The 23,434-nt window shown below is 38.1% G+C and overlaps 1 long non-coding RNA gene across 2 annotated transcripts in view; it reads right to left on the bottom strand.

The window, feature by feature from the left end:
* The window catches only part of LOC130859638 (uncharacterized), a 105,826-nt gene extending 83,416 nt beyond the window's left edge, over positions 1 to 22,410 (bottom strand). The window contains exons 1-5 of one of the 2 annotated variants that reach the window (XR_009055236.1): positions 21,958 to 22,410; positions 16,388 to 16,502; positions 15,424 to 15,548; positions 12,380 to 12,493; positions 5,684 to 6,465 (exon numbers count right to left, since the gene is read on the bottom strand). This is a non-coding gene — a long non-coding RNA (uncharacterized LOC130859638). Of the gene's footprint in view, positions 1 to 5,683; positions 6,466 to 12,379; positions 12,494 to 15,423; positions 15,549 to 16,387; positions 16,503 to 21,957 lie in introns of those variants that run through there. The other variant, XR_009055235.1, reaches the window with a different exon arrangement.
* Positions 22,411 to 23,434: the final 1,024 nt, after the last annotated feature.

Below are 23,434 nucleotides of genomic sequence, written 5' to 3'. Positions count from 1 at the left end.
CAGCACCACTTATTGAAAAGGCTGTCTTTTCTCCATTGTATATTCTCCTTTGTAGAAGATAAAGTGACTATATGTATGTGGGTTTATCCCTGGGCTTTCTATCCTGTTCCATTGATCTATATTTCTGTTTTTGTGCCAGTACCATACTCTCTTGATTACTGTAGCTTTGTAGTATAGTCTGAAGTCAGGGAGCCTGATTTCTCCAGCTCCGTTTTTTCTTCTCGAGATTGCTTTGGCTAATTGGGGTCTTTTGTGTTTCCATATAAATTGTATAATTTTTTGTTCTAGTTCTGTGAAAATGCCATTGGTAATTTGATAGGGATTGCCCTGAATCTGTAGATTGTCTTGGATAGTACTGTCATTTTGACAATGTTGATTCTTCCAATCCAAGAACATGGTATATCTCTCCATCTGTTTGTGTCATCTCTGATTTCTTTCATCAGTGTCTTATAATTTTCTGCATACCAATCTTTTGCCTCTTTAGGTAGGTTTATCCTAGGTATTTTATTCTTTCTGTTGCAATGGTAAATGGGAGTGTTTCCTTAATTTCTCTTTCTAATTTTTCATTGTTGGTGTATAAGAATTCAAGAGATTTCTGTGCATTAATTTTGTATCCTGAAACTTTACCAAATTTTGTGATTAACTCTAATAGTTTTCTGGTAGTTTCTTTAGGGTTTTCTATATATAGTGTCATGTCATCTGCACACAGTGACATTTTTAACTTCTTTTCCAACTTGGATTCCTTTTATTTCTTTTTCTTCTGTGATTGCTGTGGCTAAAACTTCCAAAACTATGTTGAATAATAGTGGTAAGAGTGGTCACCCTTGTCTTGTTCCTGATCTTAGAGGAAATGCTTTCAGTTTTTCATCATTGAGGATGATGTTGGCTGTGGGTTTGTTATATGTGGCCTTTATTATGTTGAGGTAGGTTCCCTCTATGCCCACTTTCTGGAGAGTTTTTATCATAAATGGATGTTGAATTTTGTCAAAAGCTTTTTCTGCATCTATTGAGATGATCATATGGTTTTTATCCTTCAATTTGTTAATATGGTGTATCACATTGATTGATTGTTTATGTTGAAGAATCCTTGCATTCCAGGGATAAACCCCACTTGATCATGGTGTATGATCCTTTTAATGTGTTGTTGGATTCTGTTTGCTAGTATTTTGCTGAGAATTTTTGAATCTATGTTCATCAGTGATATTGGCCTGTGATTTCCTTTTTTTGTGACATCTTTGTCTGGTTTTGGTATCAGGATGATTGTGGCCTAGTAGAATGAGTTTGGGAGTGTTCCTCCTTCTGCTATATTTTGGAAGAGTCTGAGAAGGGTAGGTGTTAGCTTTTCTCTAACTGTTTGGTAGAATTTGCCTGTAAAGCCATCTGGCCCTGGGCTTTTGTTTGTTGGAAGATTTTTATTCACAGTTTCAATTTCAGTGCTTGTGATTGGTCTGTTCATATTTTCTATTTCTACCTGGTTCAGTCTTGGAAGTCTGTACTTTTCTAAGAATTTGTCCATTTCTTCCAGGTTGTCCATTTTATTGGTATATAGTTGTTTGTAGTAGTCTCTCATGATCCTTTGTATTTCTGCAGTGTCAGTTGTTATTTCTCCTTTTTCACTTGATTCTGTTGATTTGAGTCTTCTCTCTTTTTACCCTGATGAGTCTGGCTAGTGGCTTATCAATTTTGTTTATCTTTATCTTCTTATTGTTTAGATCAATAAAACTAAAAGAACCAGCTTTCAGTTTTATTGATCTTTGCTATTGTGTCCTTGATTTCTTTTTCATTTATTTCTGATCTGATCTTTATAATTTCTTTCCTTCCGCTAACCTTGGAATCTTTTTGTTCTTCTTTCTCTAATTGCTTTAGATGTAGGGTTAGGTTGTTTATTTGAGATTTTTCTTGTTTCTTGAGGTAGGATTGTATTGCAATGAACTTCCCTCATAGAACTGCTTTTGCTGCATCCCATAGGTTTTGGGTCATCGTATTTTCATTGTTATTTGTTTCTAGGTATTTATTTCCTCTTTGATTTCTTCAGAGATCTCTTGGTTATTTAGTAGAGTGTTGTCTAGCCTCCATGTGTTTGTATTTTTTACAGTTTTTTTCCTATAATTGATATGTAGTCTCATAGTGTTCTGGTCAGAAAAGATGCTTGATATGATTTCAATTTTCTTAAATTTATTGAGGCTTGATTTGTGACCCAAGATGTGATCTATCCTGGAGAATGCTCTGCATGCACTTGAGAAGAAAGTGTATTCTGTTGTTTTTGGATGGAAAGTTCTATAAATATCAATTAAATCCATCTGGTCTCCTAACATCTCATTTAGAGCTTGTGTTTATTTAATTTCTGTTTGGATGATCTGTCCATTGGTGTAAGTGGGGTGTAAATGTCCCCTACTATTATTGTGTTACTATCGATTTCCCCTTTTATGGCTGTTAGCATTTGGCTTATGTATTGGGGTGCTCCTATGTTGGTAATATTTTACTTAGAAAAATTTCATCTTTAATTTCTTTTTCTTGTATTGTCCTTGCCCCATCTTGGTGTCAAGGTAATCATATCTTCATAAAATAAAGTTCACAGCTTTCCTCCTCCTCCTCTTTCTCCTTGTAAATCTCTAAAAACTTTGGATTATCATTTCTTTAAAGTGTTGTTAAAATACACCATGAAATTTTCTGCACCTTCTCTTTTTGTAAGTGGAAAGAGGAGTATTGGGAGAGTCCTGACTACTTTCCATTTCTTTATTCGGTATTGTTTCACTGGGTCATTTTTTTGGGCAATTTTGTTAATTTTTGTTTTCTAGAAAAAATACACTTTCTTTAAGTTTTCAATTTATTGGCAAAAAGTTCTTTATACTATTCATTTATAATTTAAGAATCTTTGTTATTTCCCTACTTATGCCCCATTCTTTGCTCATGTCTCTCTTTCTCTCTTATATTTTCATTCTCTGTGAATTTCTCTGTCACTATTTTAAGAAATCTATTTTATAAGGCTTTTGAAAGAAACAGCTTTTGGTGTCGATAATTTTTATTTGTTCTTTTGGGGATTTATTCTTTATTTTCTAACTTGAGTTGAATATTGAATGCTTAATTGACTTATTTTTAATCTTTTTATGTAAATACATTTTCATAATGCCATTACAGCTGCAGGATGGCAGTAGATTTCCTGGGTTTGAGTCTAGGCTATATGATCTTGGGCAAGTTATTTCCTACCTCTGTGCCTCAGTTTCTCCTCGTTGTTCAAATCAATTATTCTTGAATCTTATTAATGTTTTAAATACATGATCTATCATTATCTGATAGGTATGTGTTAAATCCTCCCAGTTTGGGGATTAACATATTTGAAGGTGTTTTTTTTGGGGGGGGGAGGGGGTACATACAAGTACATGATGATTCTATCTTCCTGGTGGATGCTTCCTTATCATAATGTTGTATCCCTCTTTGTTCTCAATAATGCTTTTTGGCTTAAATGATATTTTTGCAAATATTAATATTTTTATATCAGATTTCTTTTGTTTAGAGTAGATGTCTACAGGTTTATATTTTTCTATATCTTCATTTTCAAAGACAACCAGCTAGCGAATGGCAAAGCCAGGTTTATTCCTAGATGACCTGCTCCCTAGTCCAGTGTCTTTTTTTCCCGACCATGACACATCCTAGGTCTACCTTCTTCCACGATTCAGCTCGAGTCACTTTTCACCATGAGCTCTCTCCCAAGAACTCAGCTTATAGCGATTACGTCCTCCTCTGAATGCTCAATGCCTGCAGTCTTATTCAGTCCTGAAAATGTGCTATTCTAGAGTTGTGTGTACATCTATTCTGGAAGCTCCTTGATAGCTACAATAGGGGTTGTTAACCAAAATTTTTCAGAAGTGGAGACCCGATTGAAATAAAAAGATGCTAACTTAGGGTTCATTAGGACTGCAGCCGGGGAGATGCAGATTCAAGAATTACTTGAATTGTGTTTTGCCAGACTACAAAATGGGGGGGCTTACAAAGGTAAAAAAACTGAAGGTTATTGTTAGTTATATGAATTGTTTATCAAGAATTATAATTTGAGCTGGCAAGAAATAGGGTGCTTGTTAAGGAAGGATTGTTTGGGGTCTGAAAGGGCTGCATAATTACAAGCAGAGACCTTGAGACCATAAGGTTGCAGCTGGCAAGTGTTGTTCTGAATACAGCTAGTAGTGTCTTTGGGTCTGGTACAGTTCAAAGAAAGTTCAAGTTCTCATTGGTGCAGAGATGTGTCTGAGACCAGATCCTCAATGGCCTCCTGACTCCATTTTTGTATGCGTGAACTGTGGTTAATCCATTATATTTTCAATTTGTCTTTAAGATTACATCTCTTCTGTTGGTGACTCCGGACTTACTTTACTAAGGAGGCTTAAAGATGCAATCTGAGGTTTCCTTGGTGGTGTAGTGGTTAGAATCTGCCTGCCAGTGTAGGGGACATGGGTTCAGTCCCTGGGCCAGGAAGATCCCACATGCTGTGGAACAACTAAGCCAGTGCACCACAACTACTGAGCCTGAGCTCTAAAGCCCGAGAGCCACAACTACTGAGCCCACACACTGCAACTAGTGAAGCCCGCATGCCTAGAACCCATGCTCCGCAGCAGGAGAAGCAAGTGCAATGAGATATCTGCACACCGCAACAAAGAGTAGCCCCTGCTCACCATGACTAGAAAAAGCCAGTGCGCAGCAAAGAAGACCCAAGGCAGCCAAAAATGAAATAAATAAATAAGTAAATAAATGATAAATTTTTTTTAAAAAGATGCAGTCTGATCAGGAAGAGAGTGCCTAGGGGACTTGAACCTGAATTTGCATAGCAGACACACTATTTTTATTTTATTGGAGGTGGGTGTTACAGAGTTTGGGAAGAGGTTAGCTATAGCCTCACATTCCACCCTTTCAGCTACCACTGTCTTCTACTGTCCTGCCTATGATGGTGATTTCCAACAAATCCAGCTGTTCTTCAAAATTGCCATATTTTCAGATCTCACTCCAGAGAGCTAGAATCTCTTGGGTGGAGTCTGAGAATCTGGTATTTAAGAGTCTCTGCTGGGAAATTCAAATTGAAGGTATCTGAGGACCTTCTTGGCAAGCAGTAACTTCCTGTAAATAAAGGGTGTGCAACAAATCTGGAAACATAAGCAAACACATAATACATGCTTTAACTGATATTGTATATTACGATATACAATAAAGTGATATTTCTGTTTCCCAATGCCTATTGCTACTGTTAAATTAGTTAAACAAGAAGGCCATTAGACTGAGGTGGCTTTAATACCTTAGTAGTCTATGTAAGTAAACCAAAACCTAAGCCTGAAATGCATCCGGGTGAATAAATCAAAACCTAAGGACAACCTAACACAAACAACCAACCAGGCTTTCCCAAATAAGGCAACTGCTTAAAGCTATAGCCAATCGTTTCCTTGCTTTCCTTCTGCCTTTTCTCTATAAAAGCCTTTCTGTTTGGCGCTGCCTGATTCCAGTAGATTTTTGCTCAAACTCTTAAAATTTTTAGTATGCCTCAGTTTATCTTTTAACACTACCAACAGCTTAGTGTAAAATATGCTCTAGTCAAATTAATTTAGTAAGCTTTTATTTTTTGTTATTCATTGTGAAGGATACAAAAGAGGAATGTAATAGTCACAAAAATGATAATAATGGCTAGCATCCATTAAGCACCTAATGCACGTCAGGAACTTTATTAAACGCTTTACATGCATTGTCTCATCTATTTCTACTATGTGGAGACTGTAATCAGCACCAATTTATCCATTATGCTCAATAGGTACAGTGCCTAGGGGCCACAATACTTTTAGAGGTCCATAAAAAGGTTTTAGTTTCTTTTAGACACAAGGGAAAATAAAGCACTATAACCTTCCCTGGATATTAGTTTTTATACTCACATAGCCATAAAATATAATTTATAATTTTTTTTATGGAGTAAGCATCCCATGAGGGCAAATATGCTTTGGGCCTCAGAAAGTCATAATGCAGCCCTTGCTATAATCATTCCTACTTAGCAGATAAAGAACCTGAGGCTCAACCAAGTTAAGAAATAAAACAAGCCACAGAGCTAGGAAATGGCAGGGATAATTTTGAATACAGGTCTGGGGGATTCCACTGATAACCCTGTTGACCCTCTTAACTACCACACTATACATCATGCAACATTATATAGCAAGAAGCTCACACCAAGTTGGGAAAACAAGTTTGTTGTACACTAACCAGTTAGAAAATACTTCAAGGAAGAATAGAATTAACTGCCTGCATTCAAGGACAGATCCTGATTATGTAGGACCTCAGGCTTTTACAACTTGGAAGATCTTCTTTCAGAAAAAAATACAAAAGTATAAATAAAAATTAGGTATGCAGTCTTGGAGGGGGCTGTCCAAGGAAGGGGGTCTTCAAAAGGAATCCTCATTAGCTTCATGGAAAATCCATCTCACCTAAATGTTCTTGGGCCTAAAGAGGGCCAGAGAAGGAAGGATACAGTGTCAGCCAGGAGTGTCAGCAGAGGTTTTTAGGAGACAGGACTTTGGAGTGTGGCCGTGATTGGGCACCCCAAGTGTAAAGGTAGGGGGGCAAGTATAAGCACAATCCGTCCAGGGGAGGGTGGAGAAAACCACCTGCCTGAAACCCAAGGTGATGCTGTCCAGAGGGGAACCACTGGGTTCACTGAGCAAGGCAGTGCCTATTTGAAAAACCAGGATGGAAAGGCTGCTGGGAATCTTTGTTCCTCAGTCTTAAGTCATTATGCAGTGAAAGGCATCAAGAGGACGAGGAATCTGGTGCCCTGGGAAGGCCTCTCAGGAGGGGTGGAAGGAGGCAAAGAGACCTAACTGAAGGACAAGACTGGGTGTGTCTTAACGAGTGCTTTGTAAATTATGGGTGGCAGAAAGCACGGAGGAGTAAAATAAAAGAGAGAGTAAGAATGAAAAAAGATTCATCAAGTAGAGTCAGAGATCATTTTTACGTTCTGAGCCTGGCTGATTGAAGGAATAGTTGTGGGACTGCCAAAAATGTAGGGGTCGGTTAGGTTAGGTTCTAGAGAAGTTAAATCCAACAACAACAAAAAATTGAAACAACTGGGCTTTGTGCATCCCCAGAGGAAGCTGAGTCCTGGGACAGGGAAGTATCCTGAACAGAGCTTGACTAGGCTCTGCTGGCATACTAGCCTTTGCAGTCTTTTCTAATACCAACTCCCCATTGATTGGATCAACACATTCTTTCTCAGTTATGTTAACAGCATTAAGAACCCTGCAGTCAGGTCTTGCTCTTCTAGCTGACTAAGAAGCATTTTGTTTTTAACGTGGTTTTGGTTGAACACTATTATGAGCTTAACTATAATTTAACTCTCAGAGTTTTAGCCTATCCTGCTGCCTCTCTCCAGGTGAGTGGTCAAGAAAACTAGTCACTTGAAAATAGAAAAAAAAATAGGAATATGGAATTAGAAAAAGGGTGGAGTCTTTTGATGATTCAACATGTATTGACTGCATACTTGTTATATGTCAGGCTGTGTGCTTGGAAAAGCCATTATTATGAAAGAGATGTGGTCTCTGCCTTGAAGGTGTCTGAGTTTTCAAGGATGGGTGTCTGGGAAAGTGATAGGGTCAGACAGGGGATTAAGAACAGCAGATTCTACGGGGTGGGGAGCAGGATGATGAATCTAGGTTAGTGATGTCAAATTTGGTGTTCTGAAAAATGTAAAATATGTCCAATACACAATTGTAAACATGGGAATGGTGCTCAGGAGAGAAGGCAAAGCAAGAGATACAAATTTTAGAATATAGAAACCAGCATATAGTTAATGCCTGAGACAGGCATGGAAGATGAAAGTATTGTTTCCAAGTCCGATAGGGCAGTATCTGTGGAGATTTTTAACAGAGCTACACATGCTTCAAAAATCGAGGAATTATACAGAATTGGTGAAAGAAAGGAAAAGTGTTAAAGCAATAGGATGGTGAATATGTCAGCACAAACAAGTCAGCCAAACTTGGAGGAGGGTCAACATCAGATCTTGCTTTTTGAGATATAAATTTCCCTGTAAGTAATACTTTACCGACATCCCAAAATGTTGATATGTAGTTTGTGTAATTGCTCATTTCTAAATATTAACTCATGAATTATTTAGATGTGATTTCTAAATATACGAGGTTACATTGGTCATGATAGATAGATAGATGGATATAGATATATAGATTTGGCTGGAGAGGAATTTAATACCGGGAATTGATTTTGTGGTGGCCATGGATTGAGAAGCCAACTGGGGACACTGAGGCAATCCAGAGATTAGCAACAGCAGGAAGTCATTACCACTTCTAGGTGTGAAAGGACAACAGAAGGAGTTGGCTTTACCCAATCTTAAAGCTGGACCCAACTGAAGTGAGTTAGAGCCAAAGTGGGGACGGCCCAGCAGAACCTGAGAGCCCAGAGAGGCAATCTATAGGAAGCAGGAAACATCCTGCCTTTCCCCCCATTTCTGCCTCTTAATCTAAGGTCAATGCTGCCAAGTGTTTCCCATTGACAAAGCCCAAGGGAGCCTGGGAATTGATGTTCCCTAGAGTATAAGGGAAAACAGTGCAGAAAAGGTGACTGTCTTTTTGTTATTGATTTGTAACTTTATTACATTGTGATCAAAGATTTTAGTCTATTTGATAATCCTTTTTTGGTATTTATTGAAACTCATTTTGTGGTCTAGGTTTTGTAAATGTCCCAAGGGTTGTTGAAAAGAATGTTTATTCTCTATCTTATGTGTGAGTAGTATCCCAAAAATGTTCATCAGACTGGGTTTGTTAGTTGTGTTGTCCACACCATAAAGATACATTTTTATCCATACAACTGTTTTGATGACATAAAGTCAGTTTTTGAAAGAAATTTGTTAAAAGTCTCTCATTATGCCTAAACAGGCATTTTTCTAAAGAAGACATACAGATGGCCAAGAGGCACATGAAAAGCTGCTCAACATCACTAATTATTAGAGAAATGCAAATCAAAACTACAATGAGGTATCACCTCACACCGGTTAGAATGGGCATCATCAGAAAATCTACAAACAGTAAATTCTGGAGAGGGTGTGGAGAAAAGGGAATCCTCTTGCACTGTTGGTGGGAATGTAAACTGGTACAGCCACTATGGAGAACAGTATGGAGGTTCCTTGAAAAACTAAAAATAGAATTACCATATGACCCAGCAATCCCACTACTGGGCATATACCCAGAGAAAACTACAATTCAAAAAGACACATGCACCCCAATGTTCACTGCAGCACTATTTACAATAGCCAGGACATGGAAGCAACCTAAATGTCCATCAACAGATGAATGGATAAAACAGATGTGGTACCTCTATACAATAGAATATTACTCAGTCATAAAAAGGAATGAAATTGGGTCATTTGTAGAGACACGGATGGACCTACAGACTGTCATACAGAGTGAAGTAAGTCAAAAAGAGAAAAACAAATATCATATACTAATGCATATACGCGGAATCTAGAAAAATGGTACAGATCAACAAGTTTGCAAGACAGAAATAGAGACAGAGATGTAGAGAACAAACATATGGACACCAAGGGGGGAAAGCAGGGGTGGGGGGGGGTGGAGGGTGAATTGGGGGATTGGGATTGCCATATATACATTTCTAATAAGAAAAAATCAAATTGTACATTTTAAATATATGCAATTCATTGTATGTCAAAAAAACAAAAAACAAAAAACACATTCTGGTAACCTTACAGTCTTTTTGGGAAAATATACTAGCCATCATAATTTCTCATTTCTATTAAAGTACAGTGGAAATGAAAAAAAAACTGAAAAAAAAATCTCATTATGTTTGTGGATTTATCAAATTCACATGCTGGCTATATAAAAAATAATCTATAAGGAACATGAATGGAAATAATTGGAAGGCTGGTACACTGGTTCAGGTGAGAAACGATGGTAGCCTGGCCTAGGATGGTAAGAATATAGAGAAAAAGGGAATGAGAGGAATTAATGCTGTTTCCTAGGTTTTTGGCTTGGGTAACTGGATGAATGGGGGTACGGTTCAAACATATGGACAGTCACTGACTAGGGAGTTTTCCTTGAGCAAATTATATAAACTCTCTGGATTCAGTTTTCTTATTTATAAAAATGGGTATAATGATAGATTGTATTTCATAGGGTTATTGTGACGGTAAAAAGAGTTAATATATGTAGAGTACTTAGCACCATAGCTAAATAACTCTTCCATATAAGCTTTTTTTTTTTTTTTTTTTTTTTTTTTTTGGGGGGCACACGGGCTTAGTTGCTCCGTGGCATGTGGGATCTTCCTGGAGCTGGGATCGAACCTGTGACCTCTGCATTGGCAGGCAGATTCTTAACCATTGCGCCACCTAGGAAGCCCCATATAAGCTTTTATTATTACCAACTAGCATATGGTTAAAGGAGTGAAGGTTTGCGTTTGAGGTGGGAAATCAAGATTTCCTATTGAGGCTCATCATGTTTGTTTTGTAAATTATCTTTCAATAAAGAGGGTTTGAATGATCTCAGTAAACACTGCTTAGGGATGAAAGAGGACGGAAGTGAGAAAAGATCACTGGAAGGTCCAAGGCAACCTAGGAGAGGTGTCAGAATTAAGGGAAGATTGTCTTAAGGAAGGGGGAATGGATAATGGTTTCAGGAGAGAATAAGGGAGATGGAATAACTGAAGAACAGCCTACATGTACTTTCTGTTTATTTTGATTTTGCAGTGTTACAGTGTGTTGCTGCCTGGCCTGGGTTTAAGTAAGGAAGCCAGTCATCCCCAAAAGGCTGCAGAAGAGCAGAGCTCTGAAACAAATGACTGCAATTAACAGAGCAACATTAACTTACCTTGAATGTGATTTATCATAAGATTAGTAAACAGATTACTCTAGTGACAGGTTGTTCAGAAGCCTGTATTAAAGTTGAGGTGCAACAGGAAAAAGTGATTAACACGATGAAGATTCATGAACACGTATGTTTCCAGCTTTGAGCTACTGTGTGGAATGAAAATGGAAATTATGAATTTCATAGTAGGCACTGCCTTGGCAGATTTTCGTGTGTGATTATGCATGACCACACCTCTCCCACAAGTCTGCACAGGCTTAGGAATTTTCTTATTAAGGTTGTTATACAATCTGCATTTTAGCAAGGGCATACATATGAATGAAAAGAATATTCCCAGACATATTAATCTTGATTTATAATATGTGTCCCTTTTCGCTGGGTTAGTGCCAATTATTTTTTCTTGTCTGTAGTGTTAAGGAGGCAAGCATTGCTTTAAGCTTATTGTAATTGAAGCCATATTTTATAAATCAGTTTTAGATCGATCTCACATAAATTATAAGCTAGATTCAATTACAAAGCCATTAACACACTTCACTTAAATAGAAAATAAAAAGCAAGTTCTGTGTGAAGATAGGAGATTTAACATGTACTTATACCTTCTTGTCTTCCTGAGACCCCCACTAACACATCCATTGAAGGGATATTTTGAGGTTTAAGCACAATATGTGGAGATAGCTGGAGAAGGGATCATTTTGGATGCTGGAAAACAGATGAATGTATAGTGATAGAATAAGCAGAGCTGAGAAAGTTGAATTCATTCAAGCAGTAGAGAAAACTAGGAATTAACCTGATTTATAGAAATCAAAGACTTAGAAACTAATGGCAGCAGGTCCTTGTGGAAGTGAAAATAAAAGGGTATAGATTTAATAAGAGGGATTGTTAAGAAGTCTGTTTTAGAAGGAATCGGATCTTCAGACTCCTCCTCAGGTTCAAGTAGCATCCCAGAAACTGCCCTCCTTTCCTTAACTGGCAAAGAGTGATGGTTTATTTTCAGAATGAAGTAAAATAAATGGCCTTCACAGAAGAATACCAGTGCAGTTGAGGGCAAGGAAGCTGTATAAACAACAGGGGAATAAATGAATGTATGTGTATTTGCTTTGGAGACATAACATGCCAAATCCATCTTCCTCCCTTCTGAGTCCAGGACATCGAAAGCTAGATGTTCACCTTCCTGGCAGGACACTGAAAGAGTCTTCTCTGGGAATTATGGCTAGTCCATGAAGAAAGACACAACATTGGAAAGATACTGACATCAGAAATTTCCAGTGGGACTTCCCTGGTGGTCCAGTGGTTAAGACTCTGAACTCCCAATGCAGGGGGCCTGGGTTCAATCCCTGGTCGGGGAACTAGATCTCATATGCATGCTACAATCAGGAGTTCACATGCCGCAACTAAGGAGCCCACAAGCCGCAACCAGGGGGCCTGTGAGCTGCAACTAAAACCCAGCACAACCAACATAAATTTAAAAAAAAACAAAAGAAATTTCCCCATTAAACAGTCCACCCTGATGCTCATATAGGAAAACTTACATCAGACCAGTCCATCTCTCACATCCTCAGAGCTTCCAGTCAGTATTTTAGTATCACACTCTTAAACGTTGTCAAATACAAAGACTAGGTATGAGATATCTGTGGAAAGCTAACCTGGAAGATAGAAAATAAAATAAAGAGAAAAAATAATGTTGAAGAAATAAATGTCAAAAACATCACAAAAAGAAGTGACTATAACTATGAAACGAGAATAGAATTCTACCCCCAAATAAATAAATGAACAAGTAAATAAATGGAATGTTCCAAAAACATAAAGAAGGTCTTGGAAATTAAATACAATAGCAAAAATAAAAATCTTTGATAGAAAGGTTAAAATATAAAGTGGAGGAATTTTATCAGCAAAAAGCAAAGAAGATGGAAAATAGGAGATTAAAAAACCCAAGACAGGAAATTGATCATGGAAAATTAGCATTAAAAAAGAGAGGAAAAAATAGAGAAGATGGAGAGGAGGAGAAATTTAATAATCTGAGTTTTCAGACTGAAAGATTTACCAAGTGAAAACAGATTCATGCTGGTACAACATTGTAAATTTTAAAACATTTAGGGCAAGGAGAAGATCTTGCAAGACTGTAAAGAGGAAAATAAAACCCAGATCATACACATAGGATTAGCAATTAGTGAGAATAAAAATGTTTTCCCAAATGTGGTAAAGCAATTGTTCTATGGTCATGGTAACAAGTGGCCATTAAAATGGTTTTAAACTCATTTAATCAATCAAAGGCAAGCCCCTGCATGAACATGCCTTTGCATGCCAACCAATCAGCATGAGTTGCTCACTTCTGACCATTGGCCCGTCAGAGATAGACTCACTCCAATAAACACATTCAAGGAATTGTGATTCTGCAGATAATGGCAACCCATTGAAGCCTCTGAAAGTCCACTAATCCCTGAATTCTTCTTCCCCATAACCTCAGACAAGCTTAACAGTCTGCTTCGCTTGGAGAGACTGTGCCTAACCAGCATAGCTCTCCTTTACTATAGCAAATAGTAAATTCAGCTTTGTGCTTTTATTTCAGATATTGAATGGTGGTCTCACTAATCTTTGCCATAGAATTTTAATTTCTGAACAGGAGCACTGGAAGCTACAAAACAATGGAGAAAGGCTTTCAAAATTCTGAGGAAAATAATAAACAACTTAGAGTTCTACACCCAACCAAACTATCATTTAAATATGAGAATTTTGGAACTTCCCTGGTGGCGCAGTGTTTAAGAATCCACCTGCCAATGCAGGGGACATGGGTTTGATTCTTGGTCCAGGAAGATCTCACATGCTAAGGAGCAACTAAGCCTGTGTGCCACAACTACTGAAGCTCATGCGCCTAGAGCCCATGCTCTGCAACAAGAGAAGCCACTGCACTGAGAAGCCCGCACACCACAATGAAGAGAGCCCCTGTTTGCCACAACTAGAGAAAAACCTGTGCACAGCAACAAAGACCCAGCGTACACAAAGCTAACTAGCTAACTAAATAACTAAATAAATAAACAATATAGAAATATTTTAAAAATAAATAAGAGAATTTCTTTAAAAAGACATTTTTAGACATGCAAGATCTTAAACAATTTACTTATCATTTGCCCTTTCTTGGGAAGTGACTGGACGAAACCAAGCAAGAGGAAGATGTGGGTTACTGGAAACAGGAGATCCAGTATAGGAAAAAAGCAGAAGACAGTCCAAGGACAGTGGTCAAGAGAGTCCCAGGCTGATAGTTATACCCCACAGCAAACCAGTCTACATTGCAGCTTGTATCAGCTACCTGTGCTGCATAACAAATCAACCCAAAATGCAGTGGCTTAAAACAAACCACTTAGCTCACACTTTCCTGGGCATTTCTCCTGGCTGATCTTAGCTAGGATCATTTATGCATATGTGGTCTGTTGGCAGGTTAGCTGGTGATGATTGGTTCCAGATGGCCACACTCACATGTCTGACAGGTGGTGGTGGTGGCTGGAGCCACTGGGGTGACTGGGCTATGTGTCTCTCCTTATCCAGCAGGTAAGCCTTACTCTCCACATGGCAGCAGGACTCCAAGAGCCCAAAGCACAAGGGCTTTTCCAACTACTGTGTCATGTTTGTTAACATTTCATTGGCCAAAGCAAATCACATAGTCAAGTTCAGAATCAAAGTGGAAAGTGTATTTAAAGTTGCAGAGCAAGGGAGCATGGCTACAAGAAAGGGAATTGTTGGACATTTCTGTTAGCAATCTACCACAGAGTTTAGCAGAAGTTTCCAGGAGAAAATTCTTTAAGAAGATGAAATTGGTAAAATGTAACTGATGTGACTGAACATGTTGAGAGAAGATTTAGACAATTGTTAAAGATTTTGGTGTTGAGTTCATGACAAATATAAAGATAACTAAGCAAAGAAAAAAATAGGCCATCATTAATTCTGAGGATAACAGAATGTTGTTAGCAAATAAAACTAACCATAATTTGCAACAGATTTAGTGGTAACTAGTGTTTAGTCATCAATCAACCAGTTAATACTGAATAATGAACTAATGAAAATTATAATTTGACCAAATTATGACAAAAATGAGTACAAAAAGTGAGTACAGGTAGTGGGGCAGGAGAGAGAAAAGAATGCTGAGTCCTACTCTTCTGTGCCTCTTCCTGAATGGAAAATCAAGAGATCTTATCTAAAACTGGATAGTCAAGAAGTAGCAATGCAAAAATGTCATCTAGAGAAATGGAGGTAAATACCAAAATAATCAAGTAAAAGAGGTGAAACTGGAACCTCTGGGAAGGAGGAAATGGTATGTGAGGGGACAGGAACCTGCTGTGTTTCACAGAAGGTCAAAAAAGAAATATTTGTCTTTAAAATTATCTGCATGTTAAGTACAAATAAAAACCAAAAGAAAAAAGGCAGAGATGAAAGTGATCAGTGTCTTTAATCCAGACTGATATGCAATAATCTCTAATATCAAGTGACAGAAAGCAAAATGCAGAATTGGAGGGAGTGGCAAATATAAACATATGCTTGTATCTGCATAGAATAATTCATCAGAAAGCTCCGTTGAGTTTACCTTCACAATAAATCCCAATTCTGGGAATTCCCTGGCGGTCCAGTGGTTAGGACTCCAAGCTGCAGGGGGTGCCGGTTCAATCCCTGGTCGGGGATTGAAGATTCTGTGGTCGGGGAACTATGATCCTGTGTGTGGAGCAGCAAAAAAAAGAAAAAAAAAAACCTGATTCCATCCATATCTCACCCTTCTGTTGCTCCAATCGTCAGGTAAGCCTTCACCTCTCGCCTACACTAGGTCAGCAGCCTCCTCATAGCTTCACTGGGCTCTGTGCCTCCATCCTTCAGTCTAGTCACCATGCAGCAGCCCAAGGCATCCAGTTAAAAGGAAAATTAAATGACATCACCCTCCCCACCCTCCTATCCCCATTCAAAACCTTGAAAGTTTTTTCCTCAGGTCAAATAAAACCAGACTCCTCACCAGGTTTCCACAACCTCCTGTGATCTGATTCTGATCTCACGGTCATCTTGTTCTAGCTCTAGCTCTAGCTTATGCCAACTCATGGTCCCTCTGCCTAGAGTGTTTTTCCCAGATACTGAGGCTGGCCTGTCACTCAGATCTCTGCTCAGATGTCAGCTCTTCAGAGGGACCTTTCCTAATCCCTGTCTCTGTACCCTCCCTCCCCACTCATCAACTACCTATCCTTGCCTATCCCCTCATCCTGATTTATTTTTCTTCTTAGCACTTATCACCATTTGACATTTAATTATGTATTGAATGTTTAGTTATTTATTAGCTGTCTCCCCCAACAGCATGTACAGTTCCATGAGGGAAGACCCAGGCACCTAAAACAGGGCCTGGTGCATAGTAGCTATGAATAAATTTCCTTTGAATAAATTAATATACAATGAAAAATACAGGAGAACCCCCCCCCTCAACTGCTATTTACAGTAGCTGCTTTGAGGAAGGGAACTGGGAACTTGGGTGTCAGGGGTAAGAGAGTAAGAGAGAAGTTCTTTTCACTCACCTAGATCCCATGACCCTTAACTCCTCTAGCACCCAGAGTCCAGACAGCACACCAAGGTGGTGCTTTAGGGTGAAGAAGGGAAATGTGAGAACATCTATCTAGATTTACTTTTTTCCTAAAAGAAAGAAGGCATTATTAACATTCAATTCATAGATTTTAAGTACATGTTTATAATTTATAAATTATATTCTGAACTGCATGTTCAACATATTTTTATTGACTAGGGTGTAAAATTTAAAGGTTTGGTCTATAAGTCTGACCTCAAATCGACAGCCTCTAGGTCTTAGATAAAGCAGACATATTTGATGTGTCTCATATGGTTTTAAAATTGTTTGAATCAACATTACAATCCAGAGATTTCACACCAAATCCTAGATGTCTGGGTTGTTTGAGAAACCAGAGTTGCTGGCAATATGGGTCCTTTGATTCCCTAGGGCCATGTGGGCACAGCCCCGTTTAAAAGGCAAGTGGATCCTGCTCACTGAGGTTTTCCCTGTCGGCTTTCTGTAGGTTCTCAGATTCAGCTCACCTCACTCCCTGCAGGCATTTTACTTTATGACCCTTTTCTGACTCTTTTTCTCAATCTCAGCCAAATCAATTTTATCCAATAGCAGTGAAAGTGCTGAAATTTGGTAATAATCAACTTAAAACAAAACAAAAAGATTGAGTTCAGAGCTATCCCTATTTTTACACTACACTTACTCTTTCAATCTGCTGAGTAAGGGGGGCAGAGAAGGTGTTAGCACAACCATGATTAGCGGAGTGTGTGTCCCTGAGAATCACAGTTGCTGGGATGCATCCCAGCTGAGAGCAGGCTGAGAACCACTGCTCAGTAGTCTGCAATTTCCCAATTATATACAGTTCTTTGTTATATTTGTATCTACAGCCCCATAGAAACTTCTTGTAAGGACCACTAAGTGTATAGTACTCTTGAGCTCCTCAGAGTATCAAGTATTGAGGATATTTAACAAATGCTTGTTGGTTAAGTGATTAACATTAAAAAAAAAAAAAGCATAGATACTGCCAGGGCTTATAACATATCATCATGGTTTGCATAGTTAAATATATAAATATAGTAAAAGAAGTGCACATACACACAGATACACACACACACATTAATAAAAGCAAGAAGAATGAATGTCTCAATCATTTTTGTTTTCCCATAGTGCCTAGGGAAGTGGCTTTTGCTATCATAACTAGATGAATGGATAAATGAATGAATAAGATTTGCAATATCCACACTGATGATAATCATAGATACTATTTATTAAGCATTATCTGTGGACTGGCCACTAAGCTAAGTGCTTAACATCACTTTCTCATTTAATTCTCACAATCATTACATAAGCCAGTTTTTTCTTTTAACACTCTTAAAAAAATAAAAAAGCCTTAGAAAAGTGAAATAAGTAGTGCAGGTCCACATACTACTAAATGGTAGATACAGGATTCAAACCCAGGGCTTCCCGAAAACAAACCAACCAGCCCTCTGGATGAGAAGATGAGATGTTGAAATTTCTCCAGTAAAATATTCTTATCCAATGACGTGGTTGTCACTGAAAATAAACTCTAAGATCAGCATATTCTGCAGGAGCATAAGTTAAACATGTCTTTAGACAAATTAATAGACGGGGAAAAACAAAGGACATTCAGTGTAGAGTTCAGGATAAGTACATGACTAAGGGAAGCTGAAACCTTGAAAAACAGTAGACAATTGGAAATGACTTGTTACAAAAATGGGAAGTTGCTTCTTGGCCACAACTTCTATTTATTGTAGATAAAAAGTAGTGACTGAACCAATTTTTTTTTTTAATATAAGATCAGAACCCCAGTTCCACTCATTCAACAGGAACATTTCCTTCATGAGAAAGGCACCATTGGGCTGAAGAGACATAAATAGTTTAAAAGCTTAGGCTCCACACACAAGGAGTTTACCATCCACTAGGGGAGCTGAGGAGTCTACACGTGGCAGGAAGAGAACAGTAGGTCAAGTGAGGCCCAAGCTGGAGGGTCCTGCCAGTCAGGCTGCGAGTGTTGGACAGATGGCTGTCACTTGGGAGCAAAGGGTTAAGAGGCCACTCTGCCCAGGCTGCGCACAACACTACACTCTGTGTGTTCACCATGGAGAAAGAGATGGGGTAACCAGAGTCCTTCATGAGATAAGATAAAAGCCTTAATTAATCGGAATTGTTCTGCACATGATAAGATAAGGGGTTTAAATGACAGGAGGGTGAGGCAGCTGCTAACTAAGAAGAGATCTACATATTTCTCCAGCAGAAAAGGCAGTTCAAGGCAGCTTGTTTAATGGAAAGGAAAATATGTTAGTTAGATGGAAAGTTGAGTGTCTGGGGGGAGGGGAGTGTGTGTGCGCATGTGCGCGTGCAGAATTATAAATGAAAAACCAAAGAAAAACTCCTAAGCTGGCTGGTAGACCATTCATTGAGTGATGTAAAGGAGGTTTTTCATTTACTTTTTAAATTTTTCTTTTTTCTTTTTTTCTGTAATAGAACAAATGGTACATGAATATACTTTCCTTGCAGAAATTATAAAAGTTACAGGTCAAAATAGAGTCCCCTTTGGCTGTCTCTCAATTGTACCCTGCCCAAATGCCAACACCTCCTCAAATGATCCTTTTCTGAAATTTGAAGTGCAAGCATATGTGGTATTTGAGCATGATGGAATGAAAAAAGAAAGCAGAAAAAGCTTGCGTAATAATAATACTAACTCTCTCTTATTAAGTAGGTGCTATGCTAGAGAGTTTACATATAAATTATTAGCTCATTCCACAGATGTTTTATGAGCAACTAAATGCCAAGGACTAGGGATACAACAATGACCTCAAAGAATTTGCAACCACCTCCTAGCTTGGTGTACTTTCCACCATATTCTGATAAAGAAAGCAAGACTCAGAGAGATTAAGCAACTCACCGAAGGTTACTGTGAGATAAGTGGTAATACTGGGGTTCAAGTCCTAGCCTTTATGTCTTCAAAGGTTGACCATTTTCTACTACCACTCAATTGTTTTCAAACTGTTTGTTTTAGAAGCAATAGTCTTTTTTTTTTAATTTTTAATTTTTTACAATAAACTGCACATATTTAGAGTGTACGATTTGGTATCACAATCTCCCAATTCATTCCCCCCCAACCCTCCCCACTTTCCCCACTTGGTGTCCATATGTTTGTTCTCTACATCTGTGTCTCTATTTCTGCCTTACAAACTGGTTGATTTGTACCATTTTTCTATAGTCCACATATATGTGTTAATATACGATATTTGTTTTTCTCTTTCTGACTCACTTCACTCTGTATGACAGTCTCTAGGTCCACCCATGTCTCTACAAATGTCCCAATTTCACTGCTTTTTACAGCTGAGTAATATTCCATTGTATATATGTACCACATCTTCTTTAACAATTCCGCTGTATCCATTCCACTGATGGACATTTAGGTTGAGAAGCAATAGTCTTTTAAAATGTTTTTAATGAAAATAAAATAAATTTATCACATCATAGCTCAATGCAGGAAGAAGATAAAAGTGGGAGCACTTTGGTTCCCTCAGTGGCCTACCTGTAAAAATAAATTTGTTCCCATCAAGAGGACTAGATGAAATTGCTTAAGGATTGATACTTTAAGACTTGCAAAGGCCCAAGTCTGTTGTTAAACAGATTTAGGGACAACTACTAAACATTCAAGTTGATCAAGATCATCAGTGCTAGTGAATTCCATACCTGAAAGTGCCTGGGAATCACAGATTCCTGTCCGTCTCCCACTACTTATGAGCCCTAATCTAATACAGCTGGTGTCCCCATAAGACGAGCAAATTAGGATACAGATGCACAGGGGGAAGACCATATGAGGAAACAGGGAGAAGATGGCCATCTACAAGCCAAAGAGAGGTCTCAGAAGAAACCAGTCCTGCTAATACTCTGATCTCGAACTTCCAACCTCCAGAATTGTGATAAAATTAATTTCTGTTGTTTAAGCCACCCAGTCATGGTACTCTGTTACAGCAGCCCTAGCAAACTAACACAGGCAGTATCTGGTATTATTTGCCCTTTAAATGCAGGAGAGTTAATTGATTCTTTTTTTTTTAATTGGGGTATAGTTGTATAATGTTGTGTTAGTTTCTACTGTACAGTGAAGTAGAGTTCCCTGTGCTATACAGCAGCTTCTCATTAGTTATCTATTTTATACATATTAGTGTATATATGTCAATCCCAACCTCCCAATTCATCCCACCACCCTTCCCCTTTCCCTCCTTGGTGCCCATACCTTTGTTCTGTACATCTGTATCTCTGTTTCTGCCTTGCAAACCAGTTCATCTGTACCATTTGAAAATTAACTGATTCTATAAGAGGAGAATGAGATAAAGGGCACACAAGAAGATGAATTTCACTTTTATCAATTTCAATTTCAAGAAATGGTGAAGATAAAAATAAATGACTAAGAAAAAGTGGACAATTGCCAAAACAAACCTTTGTTGAGGAAAAAGTACCGACATTACTTACTCTAGCATAGATGCCTGTGTTTTCAGTCAGTGGAAGAGAAAACTTCATGAGCTCAATGACAAAGAGGCAAGGAAAAAGTGAGAGGAAGGACTTCCAGGGAAAACATGGAGGTAAAGCACAAAGTAATGAGAGGCATCATGGCTGGTACCTAAACTATTTGAGATGAAGGAATATAGGAAAAGGAAGTAACGTTAAGTCCTGAGATTAAAGGAAGTAAAGTATTAAGAATTTAAGGGAGTAAAAGGGGTTCAAAGGAAGCCTAGAGGAGCTAAAAATAAACGATATGTATGGGCCAAGTGTTAGGTAAACTGGAAACAGTTCACTGAGATAAGCATGAGACCACTCAAGGTTCGAGTCACAGTTTATGGGAATCAGAGACGAAAGAAATAGGGTATAATTTTAAAACAAGAAGCAGAGTAATATGGGAAGAAAGACTGAGTTTGGCCATCTACTTTTTCATTTTTCCCTGGATCCTCTGAGCCAATAACTTCCCCACTTTGTGCCAAGTTTGAAACCAACCAAAATAATAAAATAACTATGAATAGAGGGAAGAATAGTGATACATTTCTTTTTCACTATGCTAAATAGGTTACATATAGTTTACCCAGGTATAGCTTATGGGCAAGCCAGTCATCACATGGCCCCATTTGGGGAAACCACAAAACCTGTGGCTCCTCCTGAGACAATAGCCATGTTCCACACCATGTGATCACCCTTTCCTAATCCCTTAGCTCCCAGTTCTCCTACCTCAGCTGACTGGAACCAGGAATGAGCACGTTAACGCCAAAGCAACCAATTTTATGGGTTTATGGTCTATGAGGAGGTTTGGCATAGAACCTATGTCCAAATAGGGATATTTTCGTGTCAAGCAGACACCATCTCCTAGAAGTTTGACATGGAACCAATAAATTGTGAATAAGTTGAAGCTTTAAGGTATCAGAAAAGACAAGCTAAAATCACAAGGTATTCATAGCAGAGTTGAGAAATTGGTGAGTAGAAATAGGAATGGTGGCAGTGCAGATGACGGGTGCTGAGTCACCGTAATTATGGGATCTCTGAACTTACCAAGGCAACAAGATGACTCAGATCAGCAGCTCTTCACTGGATGCCTCTCATTCCTGAATGGCTGCCAGTGTCCAGGAGGACTGACTCTGTCACTTTTCCTGAATTCCAAGAAGATTCTTAAAGTCTTTACTTCCACAAATATCCTCATAGTACCCCTACTCCCACAACCCAAATGAACCATTGTTCTTTGTAGTGAAAAGATATTGACAGACACCTCAGTAAGAATAGTATTGGCTAATGTTTATTTACCATGTACCATGTGACAAGCACTAAGCTGTTAACTTTACGTGTTCTTGCTTATTTAATGTTCTCAACAATCTATCAAGCACTATTATTATTCTTACCAATCTGTAGGTGGAGATTCTAATTTAGGGAGGTGACCTCACCTGCCCAAGGTCACACAGTGATTCTGTGGCAAAGCTGGTTCTCAATCCAGATTTGTATAACTTCAGAGTTCAACATATAATTACATTTAACTCCGGTCAAGTCACTCTCTTTCTTTGGGGTCATGTTGGTACTAGATATTGGAATTCAATTACCCCAAGTCATAAAATTTGAAATGTAATGATCACAGCTTACAGAGAAAAACATAACACAGGGAGATCAACTCAATGATCCATGATGACTTAACAGGGCTGGGATGGGGAGGGTGGGAAGGAGTTGCAGGAGGGAGGGGATATGGGGATATGTGTATAAATACAGCTGATTCACTTTGTTGTACAGCATAAACTGGCTCAACAGTGTAAGGCAATTATATTCCAATAAAGAGCTTAAAAAAAAAAAGACTCATCATGAATATAATGTTCTCTAAAATAATATAATCAGGCATCTTCTGAAACTTTGGACACTTCATAAAAGGGAAGTTCTGAAAAATTCCCCCTGAGCAAGACACAGTGAAGGAAAATTAATTACTAATTTCAGATGCATAATATGTGGTAGATGTATTATTTTATTTTAATTACAGAACTATTTAAGTAAAATATATATTTTTCTAGTTTAACTGTGACCTTAATTTCCCTAAACTATTTTTCCTCACAAAGTCTTAAGCTCCTCAACAATAAATTGTCTACAAAGAGGTTTTTAAAAACCAAACTTGGATATAGAAGAGAAACTACTTTGCATTAAAAAAAGAGAAATGAAACTGTAGCATTTAAACATTTATATGCAAGGAAAAGAGGCTGTGAAATACAAAGTGCAAGATTCCAACTCTTTCACTTATGCTGAAAGAATAAGATTTATTTCTCAAAAATTGGGAAGTTTAGCAGAGGTATATAGAGAATATATCTATTTGAAGATTAATAATAACGTTGAACATGTGTTAGCTCCGTGAGGGCATAAATTTTTTTATTTCCTGCACTGCTGGATTCCCAGAAACTGGAACAGTTCCTGGCATATAGTAGGTGCTCAATAAAAATCTGTTAAATAAAATAAATACATGACCCAAACTCAAGATACTGAGATTATTTTCTGGATTCTA

The sequence above is a fragment of the Hippopotamus amphibius genome, chromosome 8, assembly GCF_030028045.1.
Source record: "Hippopotamus amphibius kiboko isolate mHipAmp2 chromosome 8, mHipAmp2.hap2, whole genome shotgun sequence".
Taxonomy (NCBI): domain Eukaryota; kingdom Metazoa; phylum Chordata; class Mammalia; order Artiodactyla; family Hippopotamidae; genus Hippopotamus; species Hippopotamus amphibius.
This window is presented reverse-complemented; position numbering and strand designations above follow the sequence as displayed.